At 32.9% G+C, this 20,000-nt stretch overlaps 1 protein-coding gene across 3 annotated transcripts in view; it reads right to left on the bottom strand.

Moving 5' to 3' along the window:
- The window catches only part of LOC137652226 (uncharacterized), an 81,187-nt gene that overhangs the window by 31,633 nt on the left and 29,554 nt on the right, over window positions 1–20,000 (bottom strand). The gene's annotated exons all lie outside the window — the stretch shown is intronic.

Genomic DNA, 20,000 nt, shown 5'->3' with positions numbered 1-20,000 from the left:
TCAGTTTTCTTAATCACACTGGCCAATGAGGATTAGCGATGGTGCAAGATTTTGGTCTGCTCACTCACAGCAAACCAACCTAGTATGAGCGGCCCTGACTAGTATAACTTTGCTGATCATGGCAATACACAAACCCCTTCACCACGTTAAGGTATCCCTACTCAAAAAGGGATACATGCATACACATATAAACACACATGAATTATTTACTTATATATATATATATATATATATATATATATATATATATGTATATATATATATATATATGTATATATATATATATATATATATATATATATATATATATATATATATATATACATATATATATATATATATATATATATATATATATATATATATATATATATATATATATATATAAAATCAACCTGTTTCTTTTGTTGAAAACTGTTATTCCAACGACAACGAAAATATATATCTTATGAAACGGATTGAGATTTAAGGTTCTTACAAAAAAACTTGCATCATAAGATAAATACATTAGGTTAGTACCAATCAATTAAAAAATCCCAAGAATAAAAAGGAACAATTAGTGCAGATACTATATTTTGGAACAGTCGATCTACCATTTAAAATTTTCTTTTTTCTAAATATCACTTAAAATGTTTTATCTATGAAGAAAACGATATTAAGTATTTCCTTTAAATAATTTGAATAAAATTAATTTAATAAATTATAGTTTAAATTCTTGTGTTTAACAAAAATAGTAGTCGGAACTAAAACAGCATTTTTTTCTATTGTCTTTTCAAATTTAATGTTTATCTTAACTCATCTCGAAACTCATTAAGTGTGAGGTTACTCAACTACATGCAATTGCAGACCGGCGGTTGCAACGTTATCTTCGCTACAAATTTTGATCGTCTGCAAAAAAGCATCATTATCTCAAAAATGGCAGACTTTTCGCAAGATTAGTCTAAAAGTTCGCCACAACATCCGTTTAAGGAGTCAGTGACCGGAATTATAGTTTTCTTACAAATAATATCGTCGTTTTTTTTCTTTTTTAAGATTTAAAAAAAGAAGAGTAACTGTTAGGTTTGGAGTTATAAGCTCTTTGAAGTACAGTGGACTTGGATACAATATCAGCATCGATTGAATAGCTCCGGTAAGCGATGGCAAATACACACACACACACAAAGGGTAACAAGGTTATGTCGACATACATAACATACATAACCAGCACTGAGAGTCCTTCCATCATTATGATCACTTGGCTACAGAAAATGGCATTGCTAGAAAAAGTAATGAGAATGGACAAAACTCAAATCTTCAAACATATGGGCACTTGTTATGAGAGAGAGAGAGAGAGAGAGAGAGAGAGAGAGAGAGAGAGAGAGAGAGAGAGAGAGAGAGAGAGAGAGAGCAATATTCTGTACTTAAGATGAAATCTCGATATACTGTAGACCAAGGTTAAATTATGATATATGCGTTTTATAACTTACTGTCAATTTGCAATAAAGTTTTAGAAGACATCCTCATAACTCTAATTGTTGAAGTCTCCGATTATGGCCACACTACAATAATTACAATAACAATGATGAAATACAGTCACAGAATAACATCCAATTTAGCAGTCTGGCGAAGAGTACGCTGTCAAGGACAGACACTTAAGTGTAGATTTATCCCATGAAGAAAGGCGATTGATTGATTAATTTTGAGTTTTCTGGCAACCTGACATCGAAGGTCATTATAAATAAATTAAAAAAAAAAAAAAATATATATATATATATATATATATATATATATATATATATATATATATATATATATATATATATATATATATATATATATATCAAATTTAAAACCATAAGAGCGAAGATGTCCTTTTAAAAGTTAAATAGCTTTCAGAAGACCTGCTTCTCAAATAAATATAAAATTACTGCTAGGAATCTTGGCAAAATTGCAATACCAAGACCACAAATGTACAAACACATAATCGTGGATCCCTCCCATTAAGGAAGATGAACTGATAGACGAGACGATAAACAATAATGAATAGAATGATAAAACGAAGATGAATTAATAGACAAGAAGATAAACAATAATGAATAGAATGATAAAACGAAGATGAATTAATAGACAAGAAGATAAACAATAATGAATAGAATGATGAAACGAAGATGAATTGATAGACAAGAAGATAAAAAATAATGAATAGAATGATTAAACGAAGATGAATTGATAGACAATAAGATAAACAATAATGAACAGAAAGATGAAGCGAAGATGAATTGATAGACAATAAGATAAACAAGAATGAATAGAATGATAATGAATTGATAGACAATAAGATAAACAAGAATGAATAGAAAAATAAAACGAAGATGAATTGATAGACGAGAAGATAAACAAGAATGAATAGAAAGATAAAACGAAGATGAATTGATAGACAAGAATATAAACAAGAATGAATAGAAAGATAAAACGAAGATCAATTGATAGATAAGAAGATAAACAATAATGAATAGAATGATAAAACGAACATGAATGAATAGAAAGATAAAATGGATATATTCTTAGATTTTCTTTTGACGAAACATTCTTTCTCTCCCGTGTCTCTGGTAAGCCGGCCGTCAACCGTCAAGGAGTGATCTTGTTTTTATCCCAACATGAACTTCTCTGACCTCGTCGTAATTGTCGGCTACAGATTTTTTTTTTATCTTTTCCCTTTTTAACTGATGATATCAGGCGAGCATTACTGCGTTGTTCGCTAGCAGATATTCAACTTTGAGGTAATATATATATATATATATATATATATATATATATATATATATATATATATATATATATATATATATATATATATATTTATATATATATAAAGCATACTATTTATATGTAGGCTATACATATTGAGAGATTAAATGTTCATTGTAAAATGTCTAATGTATGTAAATAAATGTCTATATGAGATATAACATGTCTACGTGTTAAATGTAACCCTACTTTTGGCCCACCTTGTTTGCATACACACATACATTGCGCGCGCGCGCACACACACACACATATATATATATATATATATATATATATATATATATATATGTGTGTGTGTATATATACACACATATATATATATGTATACATATATAGTATATACATATATATGTATATATATACATATATATATATACATATATACAGTATATATATATATATATATATATATATATATATATATATATATATATATATATATATACAGTATATATATACATATATATATATATATATATATATATATATATATATATATATATATATATACATATATATATATACACACACACACACACACACACACACATATATATATATATATATATATATATATATATATATATATATATATATATATATATACTCACACTTATAAAAGCCTTTATTCAAGGAACAAATTGTTTCAGAACATACCTATCATTTACGAAAAAATTCAGGATGAAGTTGCTAGTCCAACACCCAACATCCCCTAATGGTAGAAGATTTCATTTATTGACGGCGTTTAGCATATCTGAGTATTCAGCAAACTAGTATAGTCAATTTTTTTTAGTGGGGCAGATTTGCACCGACTCGCAGGGGTGCCCTTTTAGCTGGGAAAAGTTTCCTGATAGCTGATTGGTTGGAAGTATTCGGACAAAAATACTTCCGATCAATCAGCTATTAGGAAAATTACCGAGCTAAAAGGGCACCTCTGCGAGTCGGTCCAAATCTGCCTCGCTAAAAAAAATTGACTATAATTACAGCGTTAACCAGAATAGGATACCTAATGATTCGTTTCACTGACTTGTGCCTACTCAAATGTCAATATCCTATTTACCCACCGCTATCCTTACATTAAGGGGTCGGTTGCCTGATACATCCTCCCCGATGACAAAGCCTAATTTAGTAGTCCTCTTACAAGGACCTCCCTTTAGAAGTTCACCAATAAACTGCTGTTTGATTAAGAGACTCAGCGAGTAGGTTTGAAAAATACATATAATTTTCTGTATAATGAAAAAATAACCGACTTAAAATTGATTTCAACCATTTCAGTATTGGTACAACGAAAATAAAAACTATATGTCTTAGAGATCCTTCTCATAATTTGGTAATGAAGGAACATTTTCTTCCTAATAAATTCAATAACTAAGTTTTCCCAACTTTATTATTATTATTATTACTTGCTAAGCTACAACCCTAGTTGGAAAAGCAGGATGCTACAAGCCCAGGGGCTCCAACAGGGAAAATAGCTCAGTGAGGAAAGGGAACAAGGAAAATTAAAATATTTTAAGAAGAGCAACAACATTAAAATAAATACCACTTTATAAACTATAAAAACTTTAACAAAACAAGAGGAAGAGAAATAAAATATAAGACAGAACAGTGTGCCCGAGTGTACCCTTAAGCAAGAGAACTCTAACCCAAGACAGTGGAAGACCATGGTACAGAGGCTATGGCACTACCCAAGATTAGAGAACAAAGGTTTGAATTTGGAGTGTCCTTCTCCTAGAAGACCTGCTTAACCATAGCTAAAGAGTCTCTTCTACCCTTACAAAGAGGAAAGATAGCCTTTACTGGCGCTACTCTTCTTTTTTGGGGTGGGGGGATTATTCATGGGAACAGGCTGTTAGCACTAACCTTGCTCCACGGATAATCAAGGGTTAAGTTTTCGCCTCGTGGTCACCCATCTAATAACCGACCAGACCCAGCGTTGTTTAATACCACAATAGACTAGATAATTGGTGGTAAAACGAACGAGTTATTATCGTCGGATAATGTTGAACATGGTGTAAGAAAACAAGTTTAAATAGGTACAGTTGGACACAGGAGTTCCTGCAAACGTTCCTTCGAGGAAGCACACCCTCTCATACCATTACTGAGCGGAGAGTTCCTGTATGTAACCCCTCCCACTACTGATGCAATCTCTCCCTATATTTATCTGTTTGGTTACTATCCAATCAGTACGGGTGTGGGTGCACTTCCTCAAAGTGGGGTGTGCCAGAAATTGCTGTGTCTAACTGTACTTCTCTAATATCTAGACCTCAAGATCTACATGAATAAACATGTATCTTAAAAATACATATCTAAGTTTATGTAAATACGGGAAGAGCTATTTTTTTTTTTTTTTATTTCTCGTGTCAGGACATTAACCCAAAGACATGGCAATCCTGAAGGACTTCTGGATAAGATGTACAGTAGATGCTTGGAGGTATGGTGAAATGAAGGCAAAAGTATAATTCGTGGAAAAAGACTTGTTATGCAAATGGATGAATTATTGAACTTCCACTTCTATACATATGGTGATGAAAATGAGAAGGGCAAACCAAGAACAGAATATAATAATATGAAGATGGGCAAGGCAGAAGAGCATGTTGAAATCGTTATTTATGGATTTGAAGTTTCCTGACATCCTGACATCTAAGGTCATTGACGCCGAGAATTGAAGTCGTTAACCCTTTATCAATAAATGCAAATGGAAATCTGTAAGAATAACGATTACCGATATTAGAGCTTTATGTGCACAGAACAGATTAATTTGATACCATGACTCCAGACAAAGTTCTTTATTAAACAAGATAGCATAATTTAAGTAAACAGATAATTGCCATGTCTGGCTGGCAGAGCACATGGCTTCAAGACCGCAAGCACTTATCTATTTGACGGTAATTGTTGCTCTAGCTTATTGCGAGAGAAGCATCATGTAAGTAAAATTGGTAACACCATAATCATGGCGTATTATAGGATCTCGTGCCTGTCTCTGGATTTACATAAGAATCTTTATTGACGGCAATGCTTTCGATGGAGGGAGATTAGGCAGTGTTTACAAGTTCCTAACATCCACGATTTCGCTTTGTATATTAAAGAAAGGTTGGATTTTTTTGCACGAAGTGTTTGCTTAACAGGATTTCTTTCTTTCTTTTTTAAATTATCATTTAATAATTATTCGAGAAAGTACCCGCTTTACTGATAACCAAATCAAGATCTATTTTCAATTATTATTTAACAATTATTGGACAAACTATCAGCTTTACTAATAACCAAATCAAGAATTATTTTTAATTATTATTTAACAATTATTTGATAAAATATCAACTTTACTGATAACTAAATAAAGACTATTCAAAAATTATTATTTAACAATTATTCGACAAACTATCAGCTTTACTGATAACATGTATTAATTAGTTACAAATATAGGATTCGTTAAAAAAGATCAAATGTGAATCAACTAAATTTGTATGCAGTTATTATTACGAAAAAAAAAAAATAATTTCCCCGAAAAGCACATAATTCATAAAGCCAATAATAATAATAAAAGGTGGATGAAAGCAAAGAAAACATACCATCACATTAAGAAAATCCTGCAGCACCAGAATAGTTTCGATTTATTACAAAGCAATTAAACGTAATAATAATAAAACCACGTCCCTGGACCGTGCCTGTCTCATAAAAATCCCAACATACCATTTTAATCATCAATACCGTCGACAGAGGCTCAGCAAAAAGTGTCATTCATTTGCCCTCTGAACAGATGCATTAAAGAAGACGGACAATTAAACTTCTTGATTTCTTGCGACCAGTTGATGGCTGCAAGTCTGACGTGCGAGTCGCAATTTTTCAGAATTGTCTGGGGACGATTGCATTCCAATCATACCAACTCAGATAACTGGCGAGTAAGCAGTGGAAAAAAAAAAAAAAAAAAAAAAAAAAAAAAAAAAAAAAAAAAAAAAAAAAAAAAGGTTGTACACGTGTTGAAGTGCATCTTTCATAACGGGAAAAATAGGCTAACATATTCGGTGTATGTTTAGGCAAGGGGAAAATAGGCCGTAACCAGAGAAAGGGATCTGATGTAATACGTCTGGCCAGTCAAAGGACCCAGTCCATTTCTAGCGGAAAGAATTTAGAAAAAAATACTTATGTTCCTGTTTTTAAAGAGGAATATTGATTCGTCGTCGCTCTATATTTCCCAGTCTATCTTTTCATATACATACATAAGTACATACATTCATACGCATGAAATCTGATGTAGTTGGAAACCACATATTCCCACTTGAAAATTATGAGAGATGTGTCTTTGTATTTACTAAAAAGTTTAAAAACGCCCCCACCAAATAACAACAACAATAACAATAGTTATCATAACTACCATTATCGCTATCATCTCCATCACTACAATCATCATTAATTTTATCTATATCATTATTATTATTACTGTTATCATTATTTGATCACGTTCAGAAGGATCAAATCAAACAGGCAAAAAACTTGTTTAGAAGGCTTCCACCGAACCAACAGCATTATGTAAGGAAAGAAAAATCATAAAAATGTGAAAATTCATAAATTACATAAATTAAGGCATTACAACATTCAACATTAACATAATACCATCACCACTAAATTTCAACTATTTTCAAATTTTCAACTATTAAGGAATTTTCAACTATTTTGGAAATAACCATTTTCCATTTTTCAAATTTTCAATTATTTTCGAATTTTCAACTATTTTCGAGAAAATATGCAATGTGACATCGTGATACCTCAACAAAAAATGTGATTTTAAAGGTCAATGAAACGATGTGTATACATTAAGCTTACCACGAGACTTCAAAGGCGAGTTATTCATTTTTCTTTTCTTTTTATTTTTGAGGAAAGTTACGAGGGAGAAAATCATCCAATAAAGATCCAATGTTTGATTAACACTGTCGCAGAAAAGGAACCGACGTTCAATTAGCTCATTATGTATGTTTCATAAGATTTTTTCATAATTCCGTGACGGGCCGAGAGAAGGTTGTGACTCAAAGGCAGGATGAAAGCAACTGAATGAGTATATTGTAGAACACTCTCCTTTATATACAAACTCTCAAAGCAACAAGAATTTTCATGTTAAAAAATCGACACTGTTACAGAGGAGAAAAGCAGACATGTTTATTCTGGTTCTTTTTAGTGCGAGGGAAGAGCGAAGATACAAGCATAATATATACACAAAATGAACTATGTACGATCGTGTGACACACGGTTGGTATAATTCTGATCATCCTTTACATTCAGATCTTCCTGGACAGGTCCATCCTATTCGTAATAGGCCTGCAGTTAATTCTAATTGTCAGGAATTCTCCATCATGAGGCTTAATACTAGACAGTATTCTAGAAGTTTTATTTCAGTTGTGACCAAGTTGTGGAATGATATTCCTAATCGGGTAGTTGAATCCGTAAAACTTCAAAAGTTCAAACTTGCAGCAAATGTTTTTGTTGAACACATTGATATAGGTATCTTTATAGTTTATATATGAAATATGTGTTTTGATGTTGTTACTGTTTTTAAAATATCTTATTTTAATTGCTCCTTATTTCTCACATCGTTTATTCCCTAACTTAAATTCCTTTCTGGGCTATTTTTCGCTATTAGAGCTCTTGGGCTTAAAACATCTTGCTTTTTCAACAAGGGTTGTAGCTTAGCTACTACTACTACTACTACTACTACTACTACTACTACTACTAATAATAATAATAATAATAATAATTCAGTCATATGGGGAAAGAGTCCGATATGCCACCGGCTTTTAAATAATGCAAGAAGTTTACCCTGGTGACCTTTGAAACCACGAACCATAATTAGCAGGATGTTTAACTTGTAATCATCAGGTCCACCTAATACAGTCTTATTAAGTGTTGAGTCTGAAGTATGATCATTACGTAAATAATCTTCTCACACGACCTTAATCAGCAGATTTTGTATTTACAGGATAAACAGTTAATGAATATTGATTAAAATGAAAGTTTTATATATATACACATATATATACACACACACACACACACACACACACACACATATATATATATATATATATATATATATATATATATATATATATATATATATATATATATATATATATTTATTTTAATGGTAAGAGTAAGAAAGAAGTTCCCTAAAAGTTACAAATCGATTAAAAAATCACCAGCTATTACAACAACTAAAAGTTTATATTTGCTGCAACTCTTTCATTGGTCATGTTTAAAAGTTTAAAAGCCACTCATGAGTGACAGAGGCAAGGGATAGTGACATTATCCCATCAAGCAGGACAATGCCATAGAAACTCACCATATATACTCGTACATATGATCAGCGCCCAAACCCTCTCTCCACCCAAGCTAGGACCAAGGAGGGCCAGGCAATGGCTGCTGATGACAAGGTCGATAAACCTATAGGGTTCCCAAAACCATCCCCCAATCCTTAGCTCACAAGGAAGGTAAGGTTACAGTGATCAAAGGATCTAACGAGTTTGAGTGGGACTCGAACCTCAGTCTGGCGTTCACAAGTCAGGGACGTTACCATATCGGCCACCCCAACCCTGTGTACCAGGAATACGTTGATACACATATACACTGACAGGTCTCTTAATACTTGCGTGTTTTGTATACCAGCCATGTAATTGGCATATATATATATATATATAAATTCTTATCGATCCCCAGAGGCACATAAACTGGTTGGGACTAGGAGTCACCTCTGCGATTCTCTGATTCTGAAGATAGTACGAGAGAAGAATCTCTGCCCTTTTGGTATTTTAGGGTCAACATAAGGCTTCTAAGTTCTTAAAGTTCAATGGTCATCTTGAGAGAGAGAGAGAAAAAAAAAGGACAGAAAGTAGCGAAGCGTGAAGATATGAACGGTATTGTTAAATTGACCAACCGTTTATAAAAATGGCAGGGGAATTTGGTACATGTAGAGTAAACATTAGTATGGCGAAAAAAAAAAAAAACTTAAGACGAGTTCTCTCTGGTGCTCTTAATGGAATTGTGGCCTAGAGGGACTTTTATGAAAACGAGTCAGTGAAGCGAAAGAAAGATGATCTTGAAGAAATGCAAGGGCAAAGAATTATTATTATTATTATTATTATTATTATTATTATTGTTGTTGTTGTTGTTGTTGTTGTCATGACATTTACAGCCAAGCTGCAAACCTAGTGGGCAATGAAAGATACGACAAACCCAAGGACTATTTTAAAAAGCCACTCAATGGGGAAAGGAAATTAAGTCTTCAGTCGTAAAAATCCTCCCCGTGAGGAAAGGAAATAATAAGATTTCGACGAAAAATGAAAAAAAAAAAATATTTAAAAGCCACCCTGTAATGAAATGAAATGATAAACTTTAGATGAGAAATTATATAAAAAATAATAAATCAAGATAAAAGACATTGTTAAACAGAGAAGTTATGTATAAACTACGAAACGGAAGATGTCAACCTATTTAACATAAAAGTCTCCGTATCAATTTAGTTCCATTTCCATCGATTTGACTATTCAAAGGTTTAAAGGCCACTCATGAATGGCAGAGGCAAGGGACAGTGACACTGCCCTATCGAGTGGAACAATGCCTCAGAGACTAACCATATATACATATGACCAGCGTCCAAGCCCCCACTCCACCCAAGCTAGGACCAAGGAGGGCCAGGCAATGGCTGCTGATGACTCAGCAGATAGACATACAGGCTCCCCCAAACCCCCGCCCTCCTTAGCTCACAAGGATGGTGAGGTTGTAGCGACCAATGAAACTAACAAGTTTAAGCGGGACTCGAACCCCAGTCTGGCGATCATCAGTGAGGGACGTTACTACATACACCACCACAACCCTTTGAATTTGGATGGTCATTCCACAATCTGTCAGCAGCTGGAATGAAACATCTCCCCAATATAATAAAGCGGCAACCACTCAGGAACGACAATCTACCACAAATTGCCAAAACCGCCGCCGTGAGGTAGTTAGGACAGGGGAAGGGTTAAATCTCTTATGTGCAAATCTCTCTAAATATTTAGCCGACATTTTTAACGGATCGCGTACACTACTATGAGATTCAGGGCCCCTGTAACACGGTTTTTTCGCAATAACTTTTTTTCTATGAATTTCATAAATATAACGCTTATTCAGAATGCACATTATATCTACACATAAATTTTGACTATATTCTGCATTACGTAGGTTGAATAAATTTGGTACTTTATTAAGTAAAAGTGACTATTTTTGAAGACGGGCCAACTTACTCAGAGAAAAGGTTTCGAACGCACTCGTTACGTAACTTATGACGGCATTTCTTCTCTCTTTCTCGATCGATGATTGGTTATACGTAACGAAGGCTATACCTCTGCCAACAATAACACAAAAGTGTAAATAAAAGCAAAGCAGTACACCTTTATGAACTCTGAAACCTCTCCACTGAGAATTGTCATAATGAACAAACGAACAAAATATGTTAATAAATACAAAAACACTTCGATTATTTGTCTAACTCCCAAAATAAGTTTCCTAAGAAATTACAGTCTACTTTATAGGTCACAAGCAGATTGACAAAGTGTATGGAATAGTTGGTAATTTTCAAAAACGTAGTAGACAAGCTTGATTTGATAACTGCTATATCCAATGTCAAGCAATTTTTATTCATTGTCTATCTACCTACCTATTTACTGTAAAAAAAAAAAAGATAGCCGGTACCGTATTTTCGCTTTAAACCTTCACCAATAATTATCGTCAGAATGATGACTTCATGAGACTCCACCCACTTTGGCCTCGTTATGAATCAGGATAACACTGAAGGCTATCATGGGCATTGTTGGATCAGAAAATTCAAATTCTGGCTATAAAAACTCATTTCTCGAGTAGTTGTAAGAAGTGCTAAATGATCCTCAATGATCCCAGCAGTTGGCCTGAACGTTTAATTCGTGCATTCTACTGTTGCGGCAGTACTGTTACAGTAGTATTACTACGCCAGCACTGATACCCCACCCACATCTATGTATTGTTCCGCCATTCATAAAGTCTTTGTCATGTTTTTTCACTGTGCAATAAGCCATGGCCTCCTCAGAAATTAAGTTTAACATTAGATGATAGGTTATTTCATTAAGCTGACAAATTATGGTAACTGGGTATGTTATTGCCGACGTTGAAGCTAAAGATAAAGTATGGTATCATTCCTTCATTGCATTATCATCTTTACTACTATTTGTTTTGCTACATGTAGTAAATATTTTAAAGGATAAATGAATTATGTTCACTTTACTTCTATAGATTCCCATTAGATGTACAAATAAAACTCTTAAAACTATTCATGATTTATTTACAAAATGCAGTCATGTCCAAAACATAGCCTAAGAAGAAGAAAAAAAATTATATCGGATGATCCGTTGGTCTGATGGAGATTTTAGCACAAAAATCTTATTTTAACAAAAAAAGTTATATAAAGACTGTTTACATACAATCTCTCTCTCTCTCTTTCTCTCTCTCTCTCTCTCTCTCTCTCTCTCTCTCTCTCTCTCTCTCTCTCTCTCTCTCTCTCTTGGTGGCATAGTGAATAGTTAATGGAAATGTTCAAAAGCCTGAATGACATTACAAGTATTATAATCATGTTACGCTAAATACAAATCAGACCATAAACATTGGATTTAAACTAGAAACTGAATAATTACCTATTCAGGCTATAATAGATATGGCCAAGGGCTTTCTCATGACTGTATAAAGTTGCAAGTCGTAAGAAAAATGCAGGTTTGCAACCACGGGGGCAATTCCAAATCCTGTTAGCCATTCTTGACTGCTATGGGTTTCAGAGCAGATGGAAGAAGGTGAATGGGTGTCTGGTGGATGGGCGGGGCAAAATTTTGTCCAAAGGTGTTTACATTGCTTACGTAATGAATGTTTTCGACTCTTGGCTCGGTATCACTGGCCATGGCGTCGGCTGGATCATTTTTACTCTATAAAAATTAAAACCATCGGGTTTAGGTTATTGATAATGCTGACAAAATTTGTGTGTGGTTGTAAAATATACATATGTCAACTTTCAGCTACACCCGATGCTTTGATAAGGAGCAAAGTCCAAAAAACCGTGTTACAGAGGCCCTGAATCTCATAGTAGTCTCGAATATTGTGGAGTATTAAGCCTTATGAAATTAAAGACAAAACCGTTAGACTGAACTACATATCAAGTACTAACTTAATGATGGTATAGTCTAAGATGATCTAAATACAAATACAAAGGATAGTCAATATTTGGAGAAATATTTCACAACATGCATGAGCTAACTGAACGACAAGGGTTTAATGGTCGTCAAGTTTTTGTCGAAAAAGTTAGGAGGACAGTTAGTTGCTGAAGAACACGAAGGAGAAACATATTTATTTTATGAAAGAATAAATGAATCAAAACATTTCATCGGGATAGAAAAATCTCAAAACATCAAAACTATTCCGAATGTTGATACACACACACACACACACACACACATATATATATATATATATATACTGTACTTAAAATATTCTATTTTCTCCATTACTTTTCTTGTAGTTTATTTCCTTTCCTCATTGGGCTATTCTTCCCTGTTGGAACCATTGGGCTTATAGCATCTTGCTTTTCCACCTAGGGTTGTATCCTAGCAAGTAATACATACATATATATATATATATATATTATATCATATATACAGTGTATATATATATATATATTATATCATATATACAGTATATATATATATATATATATGTATATATATATATATATTATATCATATATACAGTATATATATATATATATATATATAAATATATACATATATATATTATATCATATATACAGTGTATATATATATATATATATATATTATATCATATATACAGTATATATATATTATATCATATATACAGTATATACATACATATATATATATTATATCATATATACAGTATATATATATATATATATACAGTATGTATATATATATGTATATATATATATATATACAGTATGTATATATATATATATATATATACTGTATGTATATATATATATATATATATTAGTATAAGCCCATATACGTACATTGAAAGCACCATACAAAGAGAGAGAGAGAGAGAGAGAGAGAGAGAGAGAGAGAGAGCAATTTCCTCTCATACAATAATATAAAAAGTAAATGACCTTGAAACCGATTCTTTTATATAGTAAAGTTGTCAGGCCCGCTAACTCACACCTATCTAAACAAGGAAGGTACTTAAAGGGTGAACACCTAAAAGACCCCCGCTGTCTTTTGACTCTTCCGCCATATAAAAAAAAAAAACAAAAAAAAAAAAAAACAAGTTTAATAGCATGTCCAACTAACAACTAGGTGACAGCCGCTATTTTTTCCCTCTATATAACTTTTTTTGTCTCGAGAAATTCAATTTGCTATAATTTCTGGGTAAAGAAAATACCACATATATAAAATTAATTACCAATCGATTAATTTTCTTTATTATGTATATTATCTTTTAAATGTACTTAGTTATCGTAATGTTAATCCTCAGGGAAGGTTAATTAATTCTGCGGTTCTAGAATGCCACTAGTTTAATTAATCTTATTCAAGGACTAGGAAATAATACACACATACACACGCACACAGACAGACACACACACATATATATATTTATATATATATAAATATAAATATATATATATAAATATATATATATATATATATATATATATCATCATGAGTTGGTTTCCTTTAACCAATCTACAGTGGCCAGCGTGATGATGAAAATTGGCCAAACCCCAGACATGAAAAAAGACCTTTGTCCTGCAGTGGATTAGAAATGGCTGTATTTGTTGTTGTTGATGATGATGATGATGATTATATATATATATATATATATATATACACACACACACATACACTCAATTCATAAAAATATGCGTATGCGGGTCTCTCGGTGCATAAGCAAGCGGTCGATTACATCTGACGAGAGAGAGAGAGAGAGAGAGAGAGAGAGAGAGAGACCTTAAAAAACAATAAAACTTAAATGAATTTCATATACATCAACGTAACCGAAAATCTGACCTGGAACATTGAGCCGTGTAAATGCCAGAACGTGAAGTCTCAGAAGAAATTTGTTATTGTGTATCAACCGAACAACTATAACTGCAGTATAAATAACATATAATTGTAAGCCTTTTTTTTGGGGGGAGGGGGGTTAAGATAAAAAGTCAACAGCTTTCTATTCGGTAGTTAGCCTTCCTCGTAAAACGCAATACAATTGAAGGACCTTCAAGATCTGCTGTAGCATTACAGGGACTCGTTGTCGGTCTCGTCACTTTTTATAGCATTCGCTATTGAACTAGAACAACAATGAAATTTAATGAACGTGTTATTTTTAGTTCTCTTACGTATTTTCAAATGTACAACCCTGCAACTCCCAGTTCCCACAGTCTGTTAACTGAATGTAATTATTATTATTATTATTATTATTATTATTATTATTATTATTATTATTATTATTATTATTATTATTATTACTCGCTAAGCTACAACCCTAGTTGGAAAAGCAAGATGATGTAAGCCCAAGGGCTCTACCAAAAGGGAAAAATATCCCAGTGAGGAAAGAAAATAGGGAAATAAATTAAACTATACAAGAAGTAATGTACAAAATAAAATATTCTAAAAACATTAGCAACATTAAAACAGAGATTTCATATATAAACTACAAAAAGACTTATGTCAGCCTGTGACTTAATTGTAGATATGTCAACACTGATAATTAATCAGCTATAATGTAATCATGTACATTCTATTCTAATATCAATTAAATGTTATTTCAATAGAGTATCAAAGTTAATTCTTGATGTGTAAACATCATTCAATTCAATGTAGTGTGAAAAGTAAATATAAATTGTGTATGCGAGTCCACTATAATATTATATCAACGGCCAGAAGAAACCTCCTGATTATGTTTTTTTCCAACTTAACAAATTCTATTCATGTTCTGAACGGTTGTTCTTCGTCTACTCAATACACAAAGTACTAAGTAAATTACTAAACAATTCTTTATTAAAACAAAAGATGAAGACATAGATAAGTGACCATTCAAAGGGAACAAAAAATAAATAATGGGTTATCTGGAAAATAATGTTGTTAATACCATGGCCTAAATGACCACAGATATGCTCGAGGTCGTCACATGTGTTCAGACGGTCGAAAGGAACATGGTGTAAACAAACTCAGGCGGGTGGAAACTTCGTTTATTTCGAATCGTTGAATGTGGAAACTTTCTCTCTAATAAAAGAAAAAAAAAAAACCTTCTCATTTGATAGTTAAAAAGATATCTTTAGTTTGCTAAAAAATTTCCATTCCAAGATCAAGCAAAAAAATATGGGTGATTTGTAAATTCAAAAGGGTAAATTTGATCTCTTGAAATATGTCTGGCTTGAAGAGCTGACAGTCTGACCTTTTCTGGTACCAGGCTATTGGGTCGTCTCTTCACGGCCTGGAAATCGCAGGCCTTATTGCAAATAATATGGTCTTGCGATAATTAATGAGCCTGGCGTGGACCTATAGATTCAGACCAATCAACGGATACGTCAAATATGCTGCAGTAAGCATGAATAACAATATATCTTGAAAACAAAAAAATATAAAAGGAAAAAGTTAGTGGTTTCCGCAAACAATAGGATTTTACAGAAATAAATATAAAATAAAAAGTTTGTTTAACCTTAAAACGTGTCACATCACATCAAATTAGCCAACACACAGATAATAACTATTGCTCAACTCTTCGATAGAAGAAATTAAGGGTTTAAACAGAAGGACATAATAAACAATGGGTCTTAGAGTAACTAATCAGTGGCCCGTAAGGGTGCCTCCGTGTGTGAAAAGTAGCAAAAAAATATATATAGAAAAAGATGGCATGACCGATGGATGTTATGCATTGCAATTGAGTGTGAATCAGATGGTGGCCTAGAAGGTCGTTCAAAAACCCATTGAACAAAAAAAAAAAAAAAAAAAAAAAGCATGACTTTCTGCATGAAATCTAGTCGCATGCTATGTAACAACCCTGGGCTTCAATACAGATAAGAAAGAACATTGAAAAGATTCCATAAGAGAAAAAAGTATGAATAATTTTATTTTACTGTTCAAAGTAATTAATACAACGCATTTTAAACTGTTGAAATTAGTTTAACCTAGGCTACTCATCTTTCACTATTCACATCAATTAATACAAATAATTTTTCACTGTTCAAATTAATTAATACAACTCATTTTTACTGTTCAATTTATCTTAAACTGTTAAAATTAATACATACAACTAATTTTTACTGTTCAACTCATTTTAAACTGTTGAAATGAATTAATACAACTAATTTTTTAAAAGTTCAAATTATTTAATTCAATTAATTTTTTACTGTTCAGATCAGTTAATACAACTCATTTTTACTGTTCAATTTAATCAATATAACTAATTTTTCACGGTTTAACTTAACTAATACAACTCATGCTTGAGGAAAATTGAAAATAAATCTTTATGGCGGGGTTAAAACAGAAGTTATAACCCATCAATCATTATTAATGGTAAAGCACGAATCAACGATCAAAACACGAGAATGCCGAGTCCCTGACTGTCTTTTATTTCTCTTGTCGTTCTCTGGTGTTGCTGAAGATAAAAGCAATGCCTAAGAAACTTTTGCTGTTAACACCACTTCTCGACATTTTTAAAAGATCACTAGACCACTAGTATGAAAATACGTTTACAAATTCCTTAAAATATCTGATAGTTTCCATCATACCCATTACATACGTTCAATGTAGCATCACAGTATTGCAGCAGCAAAGAGAAAAAAAGTTAATAATAAACACTATTGTGCGCTTGTTAGCATTAAACTTTTACATAATAATTTGTATAATATATTTACACAATAATTATACAATATATTTACATAATATATTTATATAATACTCATAGAACAAATCTACACCCAGAACGAATGTTCGTCTCGGACACTTCTCGAAAGATTTGAAAATATTTGAAAATAACGGACTCGCCGTCATAGACCAATGATCCGGTTCCATCGGCCAAGCCTCAATCTATCACGAGATTCTGTTGTCAACCCGAAGGACAGTCTTTCTACTTACTTCCCAGCAACCACAGACAGAAAATAAAATAAAAAAGATATAAAGGTCTCACATGACCGTTATGAAAATAAGAATAGGCCGTAACTTACGTTATCGGCTATTGTTGGGGGGAAATCCGGGAGTGTAATAAAAACTGAACTCTTGTTTTCCGATCACAAAAGGAAGTAAATGAAAAGGGAAAGGGCGAGATGCTCAGCTTTCTAAGGTAGAGGAAATTTGTAGTTTACAATGATTGACGATTATAGCATAGCTATGTTACTTCATCTCTTAAGGTTGATATCTTGCTAATACTCGAGAGATGGAGGACCACCTTAGTCTCATTTGATTACTTGATCCATTTATCTACCTATCTGTTTACTTATGTACAAACACACACACACACACACACACACACACATATATATATATATATATATATATGTGTGTGTGTGTGTGTGTGTGTGTGTATTATTTGCTAAGCTACAACCCTAGTTGGCAAAGCAGGATGCTGTAAGCCCCGGGGCCTCAACAGGGAAAATAGCCCAGTGAGGAAAGGAAACAAGGAAAATTAAAATATCTTAACAGTAACATTAAATTAAATATTTCTTATATAAACTATAAACACTTTAACAGAACAAGAAGAGAAATAGGATAGAATAGTGTGCCCGAGTGTACCCACAAGCAAGAGAACTCAAACCCAAGATAGTGGAAGAACATGGTACAGAAGCTATGGCACTACCAAAGACTAGAGAACAATGGTTTGATTTTGGATTGTCCTTCTCCTAGAAAAGCTGCTTACCATAGCTAAAGAGTCTCTTCTACCCTTACCAAGAGAAAGTAGCCACTGAACAATTACAGTGCAGTAGTTAACCCCTTGGGTGAAGAAGAATTGTTTGGTAATCTCAGTGTTGTCAGGTGTACGAGGAAAGATGAGAATCTTTAAAGAATAGACCAGATTATTCGGTGTATGTGCAGGCAAAGGGAAAGTGAACCGTAACCAGAGAGAAGGATCCAATGTAGTACTGCCAGGCTAGTCAAAGGACCCCATAACTCTCTGGCGGTAGTATCTCAATGGGTGGCTGGTGTCCTGACCAGCAATAACAACAAATGCAGCCGTTTCTAGTCCACCGCTAGGCAATGGCTTAATACATGTCCTTAGTCATGTCTGGGGTTTGACTAGTTTTCATTACCACGCTGTCCATTGAGCATTGGTGATGGTGGGAGACTTTAGTCTGATGGCTCACAACATACAGAGCTAGTACGGGTGGCCGTGACTAGTACAGCTTTGCTAATTACAGTGATACACAAACCCTTTCAACACGTTAGGGTATCCCCACTCGGAAAGATATATATATATATATATATATATATATATATATACATGCATACAAATATCTATGTGTGCGCGCGTGTGTGCATGTGTGTGTACTCTCTTCTCTATAAGCTTTCCCGTTAGGAGACGACTCTAACCTGATATTCAGAAACAAAATTTCCATGACATGGCGATGTCATGCAGTCGATTGGCATAAACCAGTCTGATGGATGGAAATAAAATAATATAAGTAACTTTTTTAGTTATCTTCAGGCAAGAAGGGCAAAGTGAAGATATCCATCTAATTCAATCTCGTTTATATTCAAGGTAAGCAATTTTTTCGTCATAAAGTAGCCTTATATACAGGATCTTGGTTAAAAGTATAGAATTTACGGAGAATAAAATCGAGGTACCATATGATATATATACTTTGATTTTTTTTCAGCGAATTTCTATCATAAGAATAAGCAAAAATGAGCCTTTAAAGGCAAACGTTTGAGGATTTTTTTTCAGCGAATTTCTATCATAAGAATAAGCAAAAATGAGCCTTTAAAGGTAAACGTTTGAGATTAACTGTTATATATTTACCTAAATAAAAAAAAATGTTCACTCGAAGTTGAACAAAAATCTGATGTATTTAGAACAACGCTCTCATGGGTCAGAAATTCATGTGTCTATATGGGTTTAAAGGTCGCTCATGAAAGGCAGAGACAAGTGTCAGTGACATTGCCCTATCAACTAGGACAATGCCCAGGAGACTGACCATATAAACA

The sequence above is a fragment of the Palaemon carinicauda genome, chromosome 13 (genome assembly GCF_036898095.1).
Source record: "Palaemon carinicauda isolate YSFRI2023 chromosome 13, ASM3689809v2, whole genome shotgun sequence".
Taxonomy (NCBI): domain Eukaryota; kingdom Metazoa; phylum Arthropoda; class Malacostraca; order Decapoda; family Palaemonidae; genus Palaemon; species Palaemon carinicauda.
The sequence above is the reverse complement of the archived record's forward strand: the minus strand, read 5'-3'. Positions and strand labels throughout refer to the sequence as shown.